Source organism: Macaca thibetana, chromosome X, assembly GCF_024542745.1.
Source record: "Macaca thibetana thibetana isolate TM-01 chromosome X, ASM2454274v1, whole genome shotgun sequence".
Lineage (NCBI taxonomy): Eukaryota > Metazoa > Chordata > Mammalia > Primates > Cercopithecidae > Macaca > Macaca thibetana.
In genome coordinates this window covers 110,180,722-110,199,860 of record NC_065598.1, presented here as the reverse complement: position 1 = coordinate 110,199,860, position 19,139 = coordinate 110,180,722, and the positions used below count along the sequence as shown (strand labels likewise).

Sequence of the window (19,139 nt, the reverse complement as noted above, 5' to 3'; positions counted from 1 at the left end):
GGCAGAAAGAATGTCTCTACAGGCATCAAAATTCAAGATATAGAGAGACAAAAATATTACCAAATATTTTTCAGGTGACAACATATTGGTCTTACCAGAACAGGATATTCTTTAAAAAATGTTGCTTGACTAAAGGCCCATAAGTTGCAAGAAGCTATGGCCAGGAAATAAGGTGATAATGAAAGTAAGCAAAAGGAAGTCAACTAACTTTGGCTTACGCATTAATAAGAATGTCTTCTTTCAAGATGAATTACTTCATTGCAACCTTTTTCCAGCTGCAGCTGCATAAACAGATGTTTGGAGCCAATTTCAATGAAACTAACCTTACCAGGATGAATTATTTTAGGGATATCTCACATTTATCCGAGGAGTATTTCCCATGACAGTAGACACTCTTCTTAACAATTTAACGTATGTTGTTATTAGATGAGAGTCACATTTTCTTGGAATATGCATCTGCATGACCTGATACAACTAACTAAAGACTTATCCTCAGTGAGGTGATTGGAGTATCCCATCCTCAGATTACAGTATTCTTAGCTGAGAGACAACAGCTCTCTGTCAGCACAACAAATATGAGAAAGATCCTTCCAGTCTGGAACATAGATCTTTGATTTGTGGCGAGTTGGTCTGTTTGACATAGGGTCAGGATAGCCTATTACATTTCAAAGAAATGTGGCTAAACTCAACAGTAAATTGAAGAAGAACACATCCTTAGAATATTACCAGATTGTACTCTGCTGCTTAAAAGAGTAGCCATAAATTAGCAAAAACAAGCGTGATAGGTGTTTATTATTGCCTGCCTCTTACACGAGCAACAAAGAACACATCTAGAAATAAGGTGCAGGCATTTTGGTTATATAATTTTGGAATTTGAAATATTAGTGAGTCTTCCTTAAGCTTTTGCTATTTTCATGTTATTTTCTGATTGAGGGAGGAAAGAGTAAAGCATAGACTTTTAAAGTTGTCACAAACACTAACCAAATACTAAAATCACCGATCATGATCAAGTGATCTTGTACAGGCATCATTAACGAAACACTGTACATGCCTCTCTCTCTCTCTCTCTCTCTCTCTCTCTCTCTTCTCTCTGATTCTCTCTATTCTCACCATTTTATTTTTCTTCATAGCACTCACTGACATCTAACTTACTCTATACTGACTCTTTTATTTTATTTATTGTCTCTCTTCTTCCATGAATATGTTTTATGTCTGTTTATATTCACCACTCCAGCTGCAATGATTAGCAGAGTGTCTGATACAAAGTAGTAAGTGCTTAATATATATTGGTTGAATTAATGGATGGATGGATGGATGGATGAATAAATAAATAAATAATAAAGTCTAAGGTGTTGTCTACTGATTTTTCTGTGTTTATGCATTATTCAATAATAGAGCCAGATCTAGATACCAGATCTCCTGACTTTCAATCCTGTACTCCCTATCAATGAAAGAGAAAGATAACTATGAAAATTCATAATAATCTCCCATTAAAGGAGGGTTGAAATAGGATAATACAGCTAATAAATGTAAGGAAAAGATTTTTCTTTGAAGACTATTTGATTTGAAAACTAGTTGAAGACTGTTAATTTATCTAAGAATATTACCTATGAAAAGTTAATCGTTCTATGTCCAAGAAATAAAAAGAAGACAGTGATGCATAGCTTCAAATAACTGGAAGTATAGAGATTAGATCAGTAACACATCAATGTCCTCCAAGGAGCCTCACTCTTAAATAATTTTTTAAAAGATAGCGCAAAATCTCACTCTGTCTTCTAGACTGGCTGAGATAAATATATTAATGTATGGGATCATGATGAAAATAACAAGACGATCTTTAGAAAAGTATTATATGTCTGTAGGCATGGGCAAAATTTTATGATGAATTCACCAAAAGCAACTGCAACAACAGCAAAAATTGAAAAATGGGATCTAATTAAACTAAAGAGCTTCTGCACAGCACACACGCACACACACAAATCCTATCATCAGAGTGAGCAGACAACCTACAGAATGGGAGAAAATTTCTGCAATCTACCCATCTAACATAGGTCTAATATCTAGAATTTAGAAGAAACTTAAATTAACAAGTAAAAAACAAACAACCCCATCAAAAATGGGGCAAAGACTATGAACAGACACTTCTTAAAAGAAGATATTTATGCAGACAACAAACATATGAATAAAAGTTCAACATCACTGATCATTAGAAGAATGCAAATCAAAACCACAATGAGATACCATCTCACGCCAGTCAGAATAGCGATTATTAAAAAGTTAAGAAGCAATAGATGCTGGTGAGGTTGTGGAGAAATAGGAACGCTTTTACACTGTTGGTGGGAATGTAATTAGTTCAATCACTGTGGAAGATAGTGTGACGATTTCTCAAGGATCTAGAACCAGAAATACCATTTGACCCAGCAGTTCCACTAGTGGGTATATACCCAAGGGAATATAAATCATTCTATTATAAAGATACATGCACACATATGCTTATTGCAGCACAATTCACAATACCAAAGACATGAGATCAATGCAAGTGTACATCAATGATTGACTGGATAAAGAAAATGTGGTACATATATACCATGGAATACTATGCAGTCATAAAGAGGAATCAGATCATGTCCTTTGCAGGGACATGGATGAAGCTGGAAACCATCAACCTCAGCAAACTAACACAGGAACAGAAAACCAAACACCTCATGTTTTCATTCATAAGTGGGAGCTGAAAGATGAGAACACATGGACATGGCGAAAGGAACAACATACACTGGGGCCTGTTGGTGCGGGAGAGGGGAGGGAGAACATCAGGACAAATAGCTGATGCATGTGGTGCTTAATACCTAGGTGATGGGTTGATGGGTGCAGCAAACTACCATGACACACATTTACCTATGTAAGAAACTTGCACATTCTGCACATGTATCCGGAACTTAAAGTAAAATAAAAAAATAAAAATAAAACAAAACAAAAGAAAAGTATTATATGTCTGAACAATAATGGATAGACCCCAAGGCTTAGTAGTAGAAATTGACCTTTCTAAAAGAAAGATCACATGGTACAGTGAGTTTTGAATTTTAGAGTGCCTCATAATTACCTGAAGAGCATGTTAAAATGCTGATCCAAATATCAAGAAATTCTGATGCACATGGTCACGTTCTAAGAATTGTGACTACAATGAATGAAAATGACCTTCTAAAGATCACGCATCAAGTTTAGGTATGGGAAATATGGACTAGTAAACTCAGATTTTCCAAATTCCTCAGCCATTTTATAATTATTTAATTAAAACATTAGATAATAGCTGTGTGGTGTGCGTGTGTGTGTGTGTGTGTGTGTGTGTCTGTGTGTCTGTGTGTTTATTTTCTGTGGTTCTCTACAAGATTTCAATTTCCTTTAAGGTAAGGACTATGCTTTTTGTTTATCACTGTAAACCCAGCACCTAGTGTAAATACTCAGTATCTGAATGAATGAATGAATGAATGAATGAATGTACTTCTTATCTCTAATTGGCAAATATTGAACAAAATTTGGCTCAAGCTATTCCATTTTCCTACTTACAGTTTTGAGTTGAATAGTTATAAACTTGGGAGTGGGAGGAAATTTTCCAGTGTTTTCTGAGAAGAGAGAAAGAATTCACTTCTTTCTTCTACCCCATACCCTCTCTTTCCCTCATCCCAATGCAATGGATTATCTCTTCTTAAAGTAATAATACTTTCATTTCCTGTGGATTAAAGAGGGGCTAAAAAATTTTGCATAGACTGCTCTGTCAATTTTGATGTGTTGGTATGCATTCCTATACTCATTTATATGCTTGTATCTGAATATTCATAAGCACATTCAGAACAATGTACCAGAATATGATAAATGTGTTGGTTTATTTGATTTTTCTGCAAATCTTATGATCAATTCTATGATTGAATTATTATTATGTATTATGTAAGCCCATTTATGGATTTGGTTGACATGCTTATGGTGCTATTAATTGGCATGGTCAGAAACATGGTCAGAAAGCCATATTAATTCAGAATTTTAAAGGATCTTGGCAATTTCTCTTCTTTGATACTGCTAGAAAAATATATGAAACAATTTGTTTGCTTTTTTTTTTTTTTTTTTGGAGACAGGGTCTCCCCCGGGCGCCCAGGCTGGAGTGCAGTGATGTGATCTCAGCTCATTGCAACTTCTCATTTACTTATTTAAAAAAATCCAAATGTTCCATTGATGAACTAAATAATCTTGAGCATAAATAATAGTTTTATTGTTTCCATAATAAAACTTGTGAATAAGAAGAAATGGGCAAAATACTCTTTTTTGTGATTAAATCTTCATGGAATTCATTAAATGCAGATGAAACAAGTGTCATAATCTATTCAATATATTGTTGGAAGTTAATCAGTGCTATTTTCTAAATGAGAGAAAGAAAAGGGGTATTCATTTTCTACCCTACACCTCTAATAGACATATACATTGGTTTAAGTGCTTATTTTTAAACTTCTAAAATGAATTTTTACAAATAGAATGAAAGTCTATCTATTTATCTATCACACAGCCAATTATAATGAATTCCCATAAAGTAGAAAATTATCTTTGCTGTAACGAGGTGGGTTAACTTCAATATTACCTAACCTAAGGGGTTAATTGGCTAGGATTAGGAATCTTTCTGATTTTGTAAAACATTTCACTGTAATGGTATTTTTAAACTTTATTTCCTTCAAACATATGCATATAATAGGGAAGAAATTGCATTTAAAACTCATTATAAATACAATAAAATGAGCAGGAGTAAGGATTTGGAAGGACACAGAACTGGATATTCGCATTTAAACTATTGTAGAACTTCTTGAATACCATAAAGTTTTTGATTATCCTGAAAGAGAAGAGTGGGATGGGATCTTGTCCCTAGAGGTCTGCAAAAAGGGAACAGACATCTAACTCCATGTACTATATAGATATTTTTAGGTTCTAATATGACTGAATAACAAAAACAATGCAGTAATATCTCTCACAGACTATTCAATCACTTATAGTCTATCTCAGAGTAAACAATTTATTTTATGCAAAATGTAACCAAAATATAAACACTTAGAAGTGTAAACCTAACTCAGCATTTTGTTCAAAAGACACTTTAAGTACCTGCAGATAAATATAAAAACTTGATAGGAAATAAAACAGAATTCTTAGAATGCTAAACATATTATTTTACAATAATAGTAGGCAATACTTACATGTTGCTTACTATGTGGCAGGCACTGTTACAGGTGCATTGTCCTCATACACGATTCCTTATATCCCATACCTAAGGTGCCTTAGTCCTCATATCGAGTGAGGCACATACTATGATCATCCCCGTTGTAAAGATGAGGAATCATGAGTTTATGAGAGTCCTTGGATAAGACACAAACTTCTTATCCTTCTTATCAATATTGACCTTAGTTGTGGGTACGCTAGCAATATTTCCTTTTGTGACCTCTACGGTCACAAAATTAGTTACAAATTTAAAAGTGGGAACTAATTAAACTAAAGAACTTCTGATGATTTTTTTTAATTTTTAGAGGTTGTTAGCATTTTTTTTTAAATCTTAACAATTAAGATCACTTCTAATTACTGTTAATTAGTTAATTATTTTCTTTCTTTCTGAGAAAGGCCTGGAACAGATTAGCCTCCTTGCAGGAATCAACTGAGAAAGAATTAATGACACTTTCTTTCTTTTTTAAATTATTATACTTTAAGTTCTAGGGTACATGTGCACAACGCGCAGGTTTGTTACATATGTATACATGTTCAAAAGCTTAATTTCCAATGAGAAATTGAAGGTCTGGGAATATCTGCCTCAATATTTTGTAGGGTATACGACTGCAGTCAGAGAGAAGCACGAGGATATTCCGTTACTTGTACGTGTAAAGTATGATAAAACATTAATCTTAAATCTCTTACATAGTAACAAAACAAGACCTACAGTAAAATATTTGGCATTCTGTGGCACAGCTGAAATCTCAAGTACTCTTCTTTTTAAATTATCACAAAAGGGTAATTAAACTGTTGCAAATTCTTTCCTATAGAATTATCCCTGCGCCTAAAGTGTGAAGCAAATAATTTCCTTCTTGAGATAATGTCACTAAGGGAGGTCTCAGCTTTCCTGAGAACTGTAATTTTTCTAACAGTTCTTTCAGTTTACGTTGAAAAGACTGACATTAATAAAGTCATTTCATGCCAAACATAAGTTAAAGTAGGAAGATGAAAACTTGAATATGAGATATATTGACAACATTTTCCAAAAATATCCCAATGGGCGTGGTGCCTCATGCCTGTAATCCCAACACTTTGGGAGGCTGACACAGGTAGATTGCTTGACCCCATGAGTTTGAGACCAGCTGAGCAACATGGCAAAATCCCATCTCTACAAAAAATACAAAAATTAGCTGGGCATGTGGCATATACCTGTAGTCCCAGCTACCTGGGAGGCTGAGGTGGGAGGATCACTTGAGCCCTGGGAAATTGAGGCTGAAGTGAGCCATGATTATGCCATAGCACTCCACCTTGGACAACAGAGCAAGACCCTGTCTGAAAAAAAAAGTCCCTGCCTTTGCTTGTATCTATACATCTTTTCATCTGAATTGGGAAGATTTTATTCATTAAGGGTAAAAATGTTATTAGAATCCATACTCATGGGGCCAGGCGCAGTGGCTCACCCCTGCAATTCCATCACTTTGGGAGGCTGAGGCAGGTGGATCACCTGAGGTCAGGAGTTCAAGACCAGCCTGGCTAACATAGTGAAACCCCATCTCTACTAAAAATACAAAAAATTTAGCTGGGCAGGTGGTGGGCACCTCTATTCCCAGCTACTTGGGAGTCTGAGACAGGAGAATTGCCTGAACCAGGGAAGCAGAGGTTGCAGTGAGCCGAGAAGGTGCCATTGCACTCCAGCCTGGGCAACAAGGATGAAACTCCGTATCAAAAAAAAAAAAAAATCAATACTGCTGAACTCATGAAGGGTAAAAATGTTATTAGAATCCAAAATGTATATGGTTAGTCAAAATCTGTAGTTGTTCCGGAGATAGAAGAGAGGAAATGCGGGGGTAGGAACAGGAAATTACTTAGTTTTCTCTTAGTTTAATTAATGCTATTGGGTAAAAAGATACAGGACTTATCCCTGAACTTTAACAGGATTTTCTCATTCTTCAAACCCTTATCTAAACTCAAAATGTAGTGAAAAATTAATTTCCCCATTATTCCAGGGAATATTTTGAGGATTTCTAATTTAGCTTTGATGCCTTTATTTCTACATGAAAAGAAAATCCTGGCTTTCAACCATTAGAACCATTTAGAACAAAACTGAAGGCTAGTTTATATTTTTCCTTTCCTAAGCTATTTAATTCAATCTCCTGTATTCAAGATGAGGTCTCTCAAGCATTTATAAACTTTCAGTTCATTTTTTCCATACTCAACAGATTTCTGACTTGTGAAATCATAAATATTTTCTGGAACCCAATTTTTCATGACCTGCTTTTCATACTCCTCTGTGTTCTACTGCTTTCTTAAAACCTTAAAATACAGTTCTGGTAGATATTTTTCTGCATGCAAATTGATGCAATGTGTTATTACATGCAAACTGATGCAATGTGTACTACAACGATTGGCTTCTATAACATTTTGGAAGGCTCTTTCAATTTTATTGGTGGATTTGTGTTGTATAGAGTCCTCTGGGAAACCAGGCCCAAGGACAGATGGTTCCCTCTTATTCAGGATATAATGTGGTCCAGAAAAAGATTCGTCTGGGTCTTTGAATTTGGAAAGTCTCTCTGTTGCCCAAAAGTGGGTGACTAGTACAAATGCATGCCAAAGACTATATTTCTTGGCACATGTAGAAAATTGTAATTGCTTTCACTTCAGTTGCCTGTGTTTTGTGCCACAGCCACTTAACAAAATGAAAACCAAGAGAAAGAATCAACCAGAATACTTTAGCAATGATGGCTTTTAGGGGAAAAAAGCAAAAAAAAACAAAAAACAAAAAACAAAAAACAAAACAACCCCAAAACAAAACAAAACAAAACAAAAAATCCCACCTTTTTTTAACTGATAAAACACAACTTAGAAACTGAGACCCGGCCGGGCGCGGTGGCTCAAGCCTGTAATCCCAGCACTTTGGGAGGCCGAGACAGGAGGATCACGAGGTCAGGATATCAAGACCATCCTGGCTAACACGATGAAACCCCGTCTCTATTATTTTGTCACCATGTTATTGCATAAATACATGTTTCAAATTGCTATATCTTCCTCATGAATAGATCTTTGTATAACTATGAAGTTAACAGCTATGTCTCCAGTAATGTCCTTTTACTCTCTTAGCTATTTTATCTATTTCAGTAGCTATACTGTCTTTCTTTCAGTTATTAATTATATGGTATATTTTGCTGTCTTTTTAATGTCAAAATTTCTGTATACTATGCTTTAAATGTATTTTTAATAGATGGTATAGATTTAGATTTCATTTTTATTTTGTCTTGTTTCATTTTGTCTTGTTATTATGGTTTTTTTTTTTTTGATATTTCAACCCAATCTGAAGATTTTTTCCTGAAATTTTAGACCATTTACATTTAATGTAAATACTGATATCATTGGGTTTATAGCTACTATTTCATTTAATGCAGTCTACTAATTCTGTTAATTTTTTGTTTCCTTTCCTTTCTTGCCCTTTTTATATTAATCATTTTTTAACACCTCCGTTTTTCTGTCTGCCTCTCTTTCAAAGTTGTACACATTTTTCCTTTTCTTTTACTGGTTATTTTATAAATTAAATTAATGTGTGTGTGTGTGTGTGTGTGTGTGTGTGTGTTTCATGAAGTCTGAAGCTAATCAGTATCTTTTCTCTTGGGCAATACAATGAATTTAGAATATTTAAATTCAACTTTGAATTATGTTATTCTTGCCTTGTATTTTATCTTCTTAAAAAATTTACTCACTTAAGACACTATTTTGACACTTTTTTTTTTTTTTTTTTTTTAAGACAGGGTCTCACTCTGTCACCCAGAATGGAATGTGGTGGTGCAATTACAACTCACTACAGTCTTGATCTCATGGGCTCAAGCAATCCTCCCACCTCAGCTTCCCAAGTAGTTGGGACCACAGGCGTGCATCACCATGCCCAGCTAATCTTTAATTTTTTTGTGGAGACAGGGTCTTCCTATGTTGCCCAGGCTGGTCTCAAACTCTTGGGCTAAGGCATTCCTCCCACTTTGGCCTCCCAAAGTGTTGGGATTTCAGACGTGAGCCACCATGCCCACCCAAAATATTATTAATTTTGTTTTATAAGTCAGTATTTCGTTAGAATTATTCACACATTCATCATTTCCTTGGTCCTTCATTCTTTTTTGCTCCTCAGACCTTCTATTTAGATTCACTTCCTTTTTTACTGAAATACTTCCTTTTCAGACTCCTAAAACAGGAATTACTGGTTAGAAAGTTCCTCTGTTTTCATCTGAAAATGTATTTATTTTACACCCATGCTTGCATGAAACTTTTACTGTATACAGAATTTTAACTTGGCAGTTATTTTCATTTAGCATATTGAATATATTATTTTGGCTTTTTTTTTTGTTTTTTTTTTTTTGGAGAAGTCAGCTATTAGTTTAATAGTTCCCTTTGAGTAATATGCATTTTTCTCAGACTGCTTTTGTGATTTAATTTTGTCTTTGGTTATCTGCTGTTCCACTGTGACATATCTAGGTGTAGATTTATTTTTATCTGTTTTGCTTGGGTAATCATTAGTCTTCTTAAATCTTTGATGTCTTTCATTATCTCCAGAAAATTCTAACTATATTATTTCCAAATACTGTCTCTAATCCAATCTCTTTCTCTGTTCCATTCAATCCCAATTAGACATTTGGTTACTTCTCACTGTACGTTACTTTTTTTTTTTTTTAAGACGGGGTTGACTGGGACGTGGTGGCTCACACCTGTAATCTCAGCATTTTCAGAGGCTGAGGTGGGAGGATCACTTCAGCTCAGGAGTTTAAGACCAGCCTGGGCAACATAGCGAGATACCGACTCTACAAAAAATTTAAAAAGTAACTGGGTGTGGTGGTGTACACTCGTGGTCCCAGCTACTCAAGAGGCTGGGGCAGGAGGATTACTTGAGCCCAGGATATCAAGGCTGCAGTGGGTTATGATCACGCCACTGCATTCCAAAGTGGGAGAAAGAGTGCACATCCTCTCGTATACTTTAAATCATCTCTAGATTACTTATATTACCTAATACAATGTAAATCTTATGTGAATGCTTGTTATACTGTATTGTTTTTATATGTATCATTTTTATGATTGTTTTGTTACTTTTGTTATTTTTAAAATATTGTTTATCTATGGTTGGTTGAATTTCCAGATGCAAAAGGCTGACAGTATATACAGACATATATACATATGCACACACACAGGCATATACATATACATCCAATATACTTGTTTTATAGTGTTACCTCCAAAAATCTAGTCTATCGTCTTACATAGAGCAGAATTCATTCATAAACTTACAAAGTATCTTTTTGTACCGAATGTCTCCAATCCTCCTACAAATAAATTGACATGCAACAAAAGATAACAAGAGTCTAAGCTGAAGAGATTTTGTAATCCAAGTATAGGCTTGTTATTTGAGATAGCTGCTAATATCTGACTATGAAAATATCCCTGTGGCCTTCCAGAGTAGTGGCAATGTGAGCCTGATGTGCTCAAGGCCCTAATGTCCATGTGAAAGAGTTAACCTATTTGAGTTGGAAGGATTTTTACTTAGAATAAAAAGCTGCATTAGAGATGCGGCTTTTGACATTAAAAGTAATTGCAAAAACTGCAATGACTTTTGCACCAACATATATGCAAACCATCAGTACTGTTAATAGGTACACCCTGAAAGACACAAGAGAAAACATACTCTGTGGTTCTAATGGTTGTAGGTAAGGGTGAAAGAAGGCTTATTTTACTACCCTTTCTGCCACATACTATCTGTAACTTCGAAATTTAGTTTTCCTGTCTAAAATTTGAGAAAATTGCCTGTTTTATTCACTTTACAAGGTTGTTCAGAGATATATTCAAAAAATATTATGAATATGTCAAATATTTAAGATATCAGCTGCAGCCTCCCCACAAAATGACGTACTTCTAACTGCCTGCACTTCCACTATCCTGATATCTACTGTACTGAGGTAAATTCAGGTCTAGACAATTAAAAACAATTAAAAAATGATACTGCACCAAGAGGCAATTTGATGTTTTGCCAAATATCTTCTAAAATGGAATCTTGGGGAGGCTAGTCAGTCTACAGTTAAGGACATAAAATATGTATACATAACTTTTAATTCTGTTTAATCACTTGGCCCTGTACATATTTATTCTCCATTTCTTTTGTTTATGAAGAGTCCAAAAAGATAGTAAAGAGAATCAAGATGGGAACTGGACTACTAGCCAGGAACTTAATGTTTTCTATTGCTGACTTGGAATAGCAAATTTTCCTGGCGCAATAGCACAGCCCTCCATCTGTGTCCTGAAGGTGAGTCATTATTTCTTACAAATGAGGCTTTATCTAGATAGCTCTGTTTCTATAATATAATGGCAGATGTAAACTTTTTTTTACATGAAAAATGGGAAATGAACTGTGTATGATCATTTCTGTCTTCACTAAGATGTATATGTAGCATACAAAAACACGAATCCAATACTGTACTGTGGGCTGGAAGGCACTTCCATTTGTAAGCTGACTTGAGATATTGCAGTTTTTGCCTGGTTTTTTTTTTTTTGAAAACGCTGATTTTCTCCTTTTTTTCTTCATTGCTTGATCTCATCCTACTATATTACCACTCAACTAGGACAGATTCTCATAAGTTTCTACCATGTGAACTAAAATATAATTTGCCGGATCACTTTTATTCAGGACTTCTAAAATAATGCTCTAATAAAATCAATTCCTAAGAATAATTTTGTTAATAATTCAAATATCACATCTACTAAGATCCAGATACTTTATGAGCTTAACCTCTAGCCCTCAATACCATGCTATTTCCCTGTTAATGTGGGTGAGAAAATGTTTATTTAGAAATAAGAGGTCATTTAAAAGGTGAGATTATAGGGATTTAAACCTATGTTCATGTGATACTAAAACTCAAATTCTACTTCACTACAACACCTCGGAAAATGCCATTGAGTTAATGGTATTTTATGTTTATTGACAGATAAAGTGACATGGCGCCTCCAACACATTCTACTTTCATTATTTAAAAAATTTCTTCTGAAAAAGAAAGATACTAATTCGTACAATGACCAGCACTACCGACAAGTAGGAGCAGCACTTTATTTTCTGCCAAACATTTTCTGTTATGTAAATATAGGCGTTATCCATTTCTACAGGAATTCATTCTGTCTCTTAAGGAATGTAACAAAACTACTATTTGCCTCAGGATTTTGGTTGGAACTGAACATTTCAGCTTTCCATTAGCTATCATTAGTCAGTCACTGAATTTGGACAGTACTAATTTAAAAACCTCTTTACCCCATAATCCTAGCACTTTGGGAGGTCGAGTCAGGCGGATCACCTGAGGTCAGGAGTTTGACACCAGCCTGGCCAACATGGGGAAACCTTGTCTCTACTGAAAATACAAAAATTAGCCGGTCATGGCGGTGCACACCTGCAATTCCAGCTACTCGGGAGGCTGAAGCAGGGGAATCACTTGAACCCAAGAGGCAGAGGTTGCAGCGAGCCAAGATCGTGCCACTACACTCCAGCCTGGGTGACAGAGCAAAACTCTGTCTCAATAAATAAATACCAATAGAAAACTCTCCACAAGTTATTCAAAGCTGATGTTGAAAATTAGATATTTTATCTAGTTACGCTAAGTTAGGAAATTCTACACTATATAACCTTTTTAAATTATTTAAATGTATTTCTAAAACTGAAACATTTTCTTGGAGGCTAGGGCCCTGGTACATACCTCTGTATTCCTAATGCCAAGTGCAATGCCTAACACAGAGTGGGCATTCAACAAATACTTGGTAGCCTGAAATGTTGACACATTATCCCAGAAAGTGCCTTCAAAGGTCATTTTCCTCTAAGACCTTATGGATTGTTCAGAGTAAAGCATGTCTTAGAACATAAATATAAAACTAACTGAACTAGAAGTAGATGAAATATAAATGCAGAAAAGGGCAATCAGGAAAATCTTCAGAAAAAGTATGGAAAACAGATCAACTTTTTAGTACCTAATCACAATACTTCTTAATTATAATTAAGTACTACAAGGAGCCCTTGTAAGGGCATTAGTACATTTATTTGTCATTATATTCATTTTTATTTTACTTACGCTTTGGTGCTATGTTTTAATTCAGCAGATGATAGTTGAGGTAATAATGTTTGTCAGCATATCAGTGAGTTTTTATCATAATGTTTTTGACATCATTTTTTTGTTCCATAGTATTCGCTATGAAATTTTAAACTACATCTATTTTCCCCTTCAAGAAGTAAATATAGCTCATTGAACGCGCTTGCAGTTCTGGAGGTTTCTGTGTCTTTCTTTGTAGTCAGAGTTGGCCCTATACGCCAGCAACCATGTCGAAGGGACCTGCAGTTGGTATTGATCTTGACACCGCATACTCTTGTGTGGGTGTTTTCCAGCATGGAAAAGTAGAGATAATTGCCAATGATCAGGGAAACTGAACCACTCCAAGTTATGTCACCTTTACGAACACTGAATGATTGACCGGTGATGCCACAAAGAATCAAGCTGCAATGAACCCCACCAACATGGTTTTTGATGTCAAACATCTGATTGGATGCAGATTTGATGATGCTGTTGTCTAGTCTGATATGAAGCATTGGTCCTTCATGATGGTGAATGATGCTGGCAGGCCCAAGGTCCAAGTAGAATACAAGGGAGAGACCAAAGCTTCTATCCAGAGGAGGTGTCCTCTATGGTTCTGACAAAGATGAAGGAAATTGCAGAAGCCTACCTTGGGAAGACTGTTACCAATGCTGTGGTCACAGTGCTAGCTTACTTTAATGACTCTCAGCATCAGGCTACCAAAGATGTTGGAACTATTGCTGGTCTCAATGTACTTAGAATTATCAATGAGCCAATTGCTGCTGATATTGCTTACGGCTTAGACAAAAAGGTTGGAGCTGAAAGAAACGTGCTTATCTTTGACCTGGGAGGTGGCACTTTTGATGTGTCATTCCTCACTATTGAGGATGGAATCTTTGAAGTCAAATTTACAGCTGGAGACACTGACTTGGGTGGAGAAGACTTTGACAACTGAATTGTCAGCCATTTTATTGTTGAGTTCAAGCGCAAGCATAAGAAAGATATCAGTGAGAAGAAGAAAGCTGTAAGACGCCTCTGTACTGCTTGTGAACATGTTAAGCATACTCTCTCTTCCAGCACCCAGGTCAGTATTGAGATCGATTCTCTCTATGAATGAATCGACTTCTGTGCATCCATTGCCTGTGCCTGATTTGAAGAATTGAATGCTGACCTGTTCCATGGCACCCTGGGCCCTGTAGAAAAAGCCATTCAAGATGCCAAACTACACAAGTCACAGATTCATGACATTGTCCTTATTGATGGTTCTACTCATATCCCCAAGATTCAGAAGCTTCTCCAAGATGTCTTCAACAGAAAACAACTGAATAAGAGCATCACCCTTGATGAAGCTGTTGCTTATGGTGCAGCTGTCCAGGCAGCCATCCTATCTGGAGACAAAACTAAAAAATGTTCAAGATTTGCTGCTCTTGGATGTCAACCCTCTTTCCTTTGGTATTGAAACTGCTGGTGGAGTCATGATTGTCCTCATCAAGCACAGTACTACCATTCCTACCAAGCAGACACAGACCTTCTGACAGCCTATCTATTGTGACAACCAGCCTGGTGTGCTGATTCAGGTTTATGAAGGTGAGTGTGCTATGACCAAGAATGACAACCTGCTTGACAAGTTTGAACTCACAGGCATACCTTCTGCACACCATGGTGTTCCTCTGATTGAATTCACTTTTGACATTGATGCCAACGGCATCCTCAGTATCTCTGCCGTGGACAAGTGTATAGGAAAAGAGAACAAGATTACTATCACTAATGACAAGGGTCCTTTGAGCAAGGAAGACATTGAATGTATGGTCCAGTAAGCTGAGAAATACAAAACTGAAGATAGGAGGTGTCATCCAAGAATTCACTTGAGTCCTATGCATTCAGCATGAAAGCAACTGTCAAAGATGAGAAGCTTCAAGGTCAGATTAATGATGAGGACAAACAGAACTTTCTGGACAAGTGTAATGAAGTTATCAACTGGCTGGATAAGAGTCAGGCTGCCAAGAAGGAAGAATTTGAACATCAACAGAAAGAGCTGGAGAAAGTCTGCAATCCCATTATTACCAAGCAGTACCAGAGTGCAAGAGGCATGCCAGGAGGAATGCCTGGGGGATTCCCTGGTGGTGGAGCTCCTCCCTCTGGTGGTGCTTCCTCAAGGCCCACCATTGAAGAGGTTGATTAATCTAACATAAATATAGATGTAGCATTGTTCCACACATTTAAAACATTGAAGGACCTAAATCTGTAGCAAATTCTGTGGCAGTTTTTAAAAGTTCACCTGCTGTAGTAGGTTACTGGGAATTCTCAATACTTGAATATGCAACATGTGCACAGGGGAGGGAAATAACATTGCACTTTATAAGCACTGTATTGTAAGTGGAAAATGCAACGTCTTAAATAAAACTACTTAAAACTGGCACAAAAATATATAATTTAACACTGTGTTAAGAATATATCTCTAAAAGTTACAGAGATCTAAGCACTTGCATTTTTTATAAATTATTAGTAGCAAAATGCAATCCTGAAGGTATAACTACAGTAAAATTGGGTTTCTCTATTTCCCTTCAAAGTTGGCTTGGCATTATGACTGTATATAGTAAGTATGAAAACAATCATCTACGTGGTAATTTGGGAGCTGGGAAAATGTCCCATCTACTTTATTATAGTGATTTAAATTGTACCATTGTAAGCCCTATTCTTACCAATTGACTAGGGAGACATGTACCTCCTCTGAACTTCTTAACCACCTATTATTTACTCAATGCATTCCATCATTAGCACATAACCTCATGTTGTTCTTTTTTTATATATATATATAAATTTCTGCCTCCCACCAACACACACAAACACACATATGCATAACATAATTATATTATAAACTCCCTCATAAGCAGGGATTGGAACTATATATTATGACATCCCACTGTGTTTTGTTCAGTGCTGAAAAACAGCAGATACTCAATAAGTGTCTTTATATTGATTGTGGTTTGATACATGGGTTATAATAGTTTAACAATGATTTTTATTTTCCTTGATCATTGTTAGAACATCTCTATCCTAGTGGCTTCTGGGTTCATAATAACTGCTTAAAGTGTTAAAGATGATGGAGTTTGGACACAGGGTGGGATGGGATGGGAAGCCTCTGGGTAAAATAAAGGTTTTAATTTCATTTAGATGTCTGCTTCAGAAGGGGTTTAGAAACCAAAGCTAAGTGCACAAAGTGAAAGGCATTTTGGAAATTATGTGGTTTATTTAATCAGTTTCTAAAGGAACTTGTTTAATTCTAGTTCCTGAATAGATTCTGTGGTTGCAGTAGTCTTATTTGCTGAGTAAAATATGTAATACAAAAAATATGCAATTGCAATTTTTGGAATAAATACATCATATTGTTGAGCATAAATGATCTCCAAAATATCTGCTCAGTATCCCAAAGTGCACTGATAAACATAACTGTTATTCTTGATAAAAGGTATGATCCCATGGTATCTGAAAAATTGTCTATTTTTAGATTATTTAAGAGTCTGTATTCTAATTCAACCAAGATTCCTTTAAAATTTAACTTTTGGAAAAATGACACATGAAATGTATTCGGCTATTCCCAATCACAATACGTTAGTTTGCTGTAATTCACACAGAGCTATTTTTTCATAGAGTTTCACTTATGAAACTGGCTCTTACTACAAAAATGAAGTATACCTTGTTGCAGTACTATTGCTTTATTTTGAGATTTGAGTGGGGAGAAAGTCTAATATTTCTATCTTACTAATATTGTGTTTACCCGTTTTTCATTCTGATTTAAGATTCTTTCCATAAAACAAGTTATAATGGGAAAGGGGGAAAGAAGTTCTTGTGCACCTGATTTTCAGGGTAAGGAAAGTAAAAATGTTAAGCTCAGTTACTGAAAACAATTTTTACTTATTGCATATACCTGCTTAAGAAAGGCCTTAGAATAATCATACTTTGGAGACAAAATCAAATTTAGAGACATCTAACACAGTCCTCTCATTTCACAAATCAAAGGAGGCTCAAAGAAGCCAAGTGGCTGAACCTAGATCACACAGTTACTGGAAAAGCTGGAAATTGAACCTAGGCCTTCAATACTTTACCATCCCTTAGTATTAACCAACAGAAGGAAAATGTAAAAATGCAGAATGGTGAAATAGTTCACAAGAAAGAGTAATCCGCCAAGAGTCTGGTATCCCAAAGTAAATCCAAGTTACATTATTGATGATTTGCCTAATAATTTTATATCCCTACCAACTCTCCTCATTGACCTTGCCCCTTTCTAAATTTATTCTTTTCCCAGTTTCGGCTTTTGCTTCATGTCTTGGGCCTTAGGCTAACCTGGAATTACTAGCCTTTGTTGGACAAGACATGAGTAGGGCTGTTTCTTAAGCCAAAATCTATAGTGATTTCCCTTGATCCCATAAATGTGTACAAGTATCCCCGATAATTAAAGTACTTCTTTGACTTTTTGCCTCCCTCTGAAAAATGTTTCCTCTCCTAAAGGTCAGAATCAAGCCCCCCGCCCCCCGCCGCCCGCCCCGCCACGACACACACACACAAAAATCTAGTTTCATAAAAAACAAATGCAAAATGTGAACCTTGCTTGAAAACTAATTTAAATAAAGCAACTCATTTATATTCTAATTTGAGCCAATTATTAAAAGTGAATACAGATTAGGTAGTAGATGATATGAAGTAATCATTTTAACTTTATGCAGTAAAATCACTTTATGGTGTTATGTTTAAAATGTCATTATAATTCAAGGTGTATAAAGAAGTACTTAAAAGAACAGAACGTCCAGAATGACAACCTTGGTGAATTCTTTCTCTCGCAAAAGCTATAAAAATACTTGCAAAACTACAAAAATCAACTGTTTTAGAATCCTGAAAATTAACCAAAGGTACAGATTTGGCTTAAAACATATTCATTTAAAAACAATCTACTGAACATCAGTTAGAACAGTGGGATCTATGTTGTTTTAATTTTGGGCTACTTTCATTCCCCTCTCACCACAGTAACAGAGCACAGTAACCAGCCAGTAGAGTGGGGACTGATTTGTTTTGGAGCTTCATGTAAAGCCCCATCCTTAGAACACTTTCAATATTTCGGCAATATTTACAATAATTCCTTTGAAACACATTTTTCACAGATGATTGGGCTATTTGTCCTGACTCTGAGTTTAGTTCTTCGGAAAAAGCCTTGTCTCCAGAGTTTTGAAAACAATAACATGAGCTGGATTTAATAACATTGCAGTTGCCTAAGCCTGTGAGCTCAGTTGTAACAAACAAGAAACTGGCTAAAAATTTAAAAGGAATACATCGGTAATGGGAAAAGGACCAACACAAGGGACTCTAAAGTGCTCCAACATATTTCAGGAAATCTAAAAGGCTGCACAAGTGTGTATGTCTGTACACATGCCCAAGTAAACTCAGAGAGGACACAAACAACTCATCTCTAGCTACCTTTGATGCTGGACTCAAGCAGGAAGTAAAAGCTAATATTGACTTGTAAATTCTCTGACATTTGAAGGTGCGACCTCCCACAAAAATCTCCTTGGAACAGGGTGGAAGAAATACTGGCTCATAGCATTTAATAGAATATTCTGAACAATCATTGGCTGACTACAAACAATGCTGATTCAGGGGCAACTCTTAAGAAGTAAGGATTAAAAATAAAAGCAAATATCAAAGAAAAATGCTTTTCTTTTGAAAAGAAATACTGGCTCATAGCATTTAATAGAATATTCTGAACAATCATTGGCTGACTACAAACAATGCTGATTCAGGGGCAAC

General features: G+C 35.8%; 1 protein-coding gene and 1 pseudogene across 3 annotated transcripts in view; one reads left to right on the top strand and one right to left on the bottom strand.

The window, feature by feature from the left end:
- Positions 1–19,139, bottom strand: part of HTR2C (5-hydroxytryptamine receptor 2C) — a 160,490-nt gene that overhangs the window by 104,293 nt on the left and 37,058 nt on the right. The gene's annotated exons all lie outside the window — the stretch shown is intronic.
- Positions 13,589–15,547, top strand: LOC126945524 (heat shock cognate 71 kDa protein-like; annotated as a pseudogene). Its single transcript, XR_007722472.1, has one exon. The product of XR_007722472.1 is annotated as a heat shock cognate 71 kDa protein-like (transcript).